Raw genomic sequence first — 3,972 nt, 5'->3', positions numbered from 1 at the left:
GTCTTCGTGGCGCCATTGGCTAGCGCGATCGGCTGTTAACCGAAAGGTTGGAGGTTCGAGCCAACCCGGTGGTGGGGCGGCGCTTTTTTTTCTTTGGGGTGATAGCTCTGAAGAAATGTTCTGACGGTGGTGAGAGTAGAGCACGACTGTCTCCGTGGGGCAATTGGCTAGCGCGATTGGCTGTTAACCGAAAGGATGGAGGTTTGAGCCCACCCGGTGGTGGTGCGGCGCTTTTTTTCTTTGGGCTGATAGCTCTGAAGAAATGTTCTGACGGTGGTGAGAGTGGAGCAGGACTGTCTCCGTGGCGCAATTGGCTAGCGTGATCGGCTGTTAACCGAAAAGTTGGAGGTTCGAGCCCACCCGTTGGTGGTGCGGCGCTTTTTTTCTTTGGGCTGATAGCTTTGAAGATATGTTCTAATGGTGGTGAGAGTGGAGCAGGACTGTCTCCGTGGCGCAATTGGCTAGCGCGATCGGCTGTTAACCGAAAATTTGGAGGTTCGAGCCCTCCCGGGAGTGGCGTGTTGCTTTTTTCTTTGCGCCGATAGCTTTGAAGATATGTTCTGATGATGGTGAGAGCGGAGCAGGACTGTCTCCGTGGCGCAATTGGCTAGCGCGAGCGGCTGTTAACCGAAAGGTTGGAGTTTCGAGCCCACCCGGTGGTGGTGCGGCGCTTTTTTTTTCTTTGGGCTGATAGCTCTGGAGAAATGTTCTGACGGTGGTGAGAGTGGAGCAGGACTGTCCCCGCGGCGCAATTGGCTGAACAGTTGGAGGTTTGAGCCCTCCCGGGAGTAGCGTGTTGTTTTTTTTCTTTGCGCTGATAGCTTTGAAGTTATGTTCTGATGGTGGTGAGATTGGAGCACGACTGTCTCCTTGGCGCAATTGGCTAGCGCGATCGGAAGTTAACCGAAAGATTGGAGGTTCGAGCCCACCCGGTGGTGGTGCGGCGCTTTTTTTTCTTTGGGCTGATAGCTTTGAAGATATGTTCTAATGGTGGTGAGAGTGAAGCAAGACTGTCTCCGTGGCGCAATTGACAAGCTGAAACGGCTGTTAACCGAAAGGTTGGAGTTTCCAGCCCTCCCGAGAGTGGTGTGTTGCTTTTTTCTTTGCGCTGATAGCTTTGAAGATATGTTCTGATGGTAGTGAGTGTGGAGCATGGCTGTCTCCATGGCGTAATTGGCTAGCGCGATCAGCTGTTAACCGAAAGGTTGGAGGTTCGAGCCCACTCGGTGGTGGTGCGGCGCTTTTTTTTTTTTGGGCTGATAGCTTTGAAGATATGTTCTGATGGTGGTGAGAGTGGAGCAGGACTGTCTCCGTGGCGCAATTGGCTAGCGTGATCGGCTGTTAACCGAAAGGTTGGAGTTTCGAGCCCACCCGGTGTTCTTGTGGCACTTTTTTTTCTTTGGCCTGATAGCTCTGAAGAAATGTTCTGACTGTGGTGAGAGTGGAGCACGACTGTCTCCGTGGCGCAAATGGCTAGCGTGATCGGCTGTTAACCGAAAGGTTGGAGATTCGAGCCCACCCGGTGGTGGTGCGGTGCTTTTTTTTCTTTGAGCTGATAGCTTTGAGGATATGTTCTGATGGTGTTGAGAGTGGAGCAGGACTGTCTCCTTGGCGCAATTGGCTAGCGCGATCCGCTGTTAACCGAACAGTTGGAGGTTCGAGCCCTCCCGGGGGTGGTGTGTTGCTTTTTTGTGCGCTGATAGCTTTGAAGATATGTTCTGATGGTGGTGAGAGTGGAGCACGACTGTCTCCGTGGCGCAACTGGCTAGCGCGATCGGCTGTTAACCAAAAGGTTGGAGGTTTGAGCCCACCCGGTGGTGGTGCGGCGCTTTTTTTTCTTTGGGCTGATAGCTCTGAAGAAATGTTCTGACGGTAGTGAAAGTAGAGCAGGACTGTCCCCGTGGCACAATTGGCTGAACAGTTGGAGGTTCGAGCCCTCCCGGGAGTAGTGTATTGCTTTTTTTGCGCTGATAGCTTTGAAGATATGTTCTGATGGTGGTGAGAGTGGAGCACGGCTGTCTCCGTGGCGCAATTGGCTAGCGCGATCGGGTGTTAACTGAAAGGTTGGAGGTTCGAGCCCACCCGGTGGTGGTGCGGCGCTTTTTTTTCTTTGGGCTGATAGCTTTGAAGATATGTTCTGATGGTGGTGAGAGTGGAGCAAGACTGTCTCCGTGGCGCAATTGACAAGCTGAATCGGCCGTTAACCGAAAGGTTGGAGTTTCGAGCCCTCCCGGGAGTGGTGTGTTGCTTTTTCTTTGCGCTGATAGCTTTGAAGATATGTTCTGATGGTGGTTAGTGTGGAGCACGGCTGTCTCCGTGGCGTAATTGGCTAGCGCGATCGGCTGTTAACCGAAAGGTTGGAGGTTCGAGCCAACCCGGTGGTGGGGTGGCGCTTTTTTTTCTTTGGGGTGATAGCTCTGAAGAAATGTTCTGACGGTGGTCAGAGTGGAGCACGACTGTCTCCGTGGGGCAATTGGCTGTTCGATCGGCTGTTAACCGAAAGGTTGGAGGTTCGAGCCCACCCGGTGGTGGTGCGGCGCTTTTTTTCTTTTGTCTGATAGCTCTGAAGAAAGTTCTGACGGTGGTGAGAGTGGAGCAGGACTGTCTCCGTGGTGCGATTGGCTAGCGTGATCGGCTGTTAACCGAAAATTTGGAGGTTCGAGCCCACCCGTTGGTGGTGCGGGGCTTTTTTTTCTTTGGGCTGATAGCTTTGAAGATATGTTCTGATGGTGGTGAGAGTGGAGCAGGAGTGTCTCCGTGGCGCAATTGGCTAGCGCGATCGGCTGTTAACTGAAAGGTTAGAGTTTCGAGCCCTCCCGGGAGTGGCTTGTTGCATTTTTCTTTGCGCTGATAGCTTTGAAGATATGTTCTGATGATGGTGAGAGCGGAGCACGACTGTCTCCGTGGCGCAATTGGCCAGCGCGATCGGCTGTCAACCGAAAGGTCGGAGGTTCGAGCCAACCTGGTGGTGGTGCGGCACTTTTTTTTTCTTTGGGCTGATAGCTTTGAAGATATGTTCTGATGGTGGTGAGAGTGGAGCAGGACTGTCTCCATGGCGCAATTGGCTAGCGCGATCGGCTGGTAACCGAAAGGTTGGAGCTTCGAGCCCTCCCGGGAGTGGTGTGTTGCTTTTTTCTTTGCGCTGATAGCTTTGAAGATATGTTCTGATGGTGGTTAATGTGGAGCACGGCTGTCTCCGTGGCGTAATTGGCTAGCGCGATCGGCTGTTAACCGAAAGGTTGGAGGTTCGAGCCCACTCGGCGGTGGTGCGGCGCTTTTTTTTCTTTGGGCTGATAGCTTTGAAGATATGTTCTGATGGTGGTGAGAGTGGAGCACGACTGTCTCCATGGCGCAATTGGCTAGCGCGATAGGCTGTTAACCGAAAGGTAGGAGGTTCGAGCCCACCCGGTTGTGGTGCGGCGCTTTTTTTTCTTTGGGCTGATAGCTTTGAAGATATATTCTGATGGTGGTGAGAGTAAAGCAGGCCTGTCTCCGTGGCGCGATTGGCTTGCGCGATCGGCTGTTAATCGAAAGCTTGGAGTTTCGAGCCCACCCGGTGGTGGTGCGGGGCTTTTTTTTCTTTGGGCTGATAGCTTTGAAGTGATGTTCTGATGGTGGTGAGAGTGGAGCAGGACTGTCTCCGTGGCGCAATTGGCTAGCGCGATCGGCTGTTAATTGAAAGGTTAGAGTTTCGAGCCCTCCCAGGAGTGGCTTGTTGCTTTTTTCTTTGCGCTGATAGCTTTGAAGATATGTTCTGATGGTGGTGAGAGTGGAGCAGGACTGTCTTCGTGGCGCAATTGGCTAGCGCGATCGGCTGTTAACCGAAAGGTAGGAGGTTCGAGCCAACCCGGTGGTGGGGCGGCGATTTTTTTTCTTTGGGGTGATAGCTCTGAAGAAATGTTCTGACGGTGGTGAGTGTGGAGCACGACTGTCTCCGTGGGGCAATTGGCTAGCGCGATCGGCTGTTAACCG

Source organism: Rhipicephalus microplus, unplaced genomic scaffold, assembly GCF_043290135.1.
Source record: "Rhipicephalus microplus isolate Deutch F79 unplaced genomic scaffold, USDA_Rmic scaffold_13, whole genome shotgun sequence".
Classification (NCBI taxonomy): Eukaryota; Metazoa; Arthropoda; class Arachnida; order Ixodida; family Ixodidae; genus Rhipicephalus; species Rhipicephalus microplus.
This window is presented reverse-complemented; position numbering follows the sequence as displayed.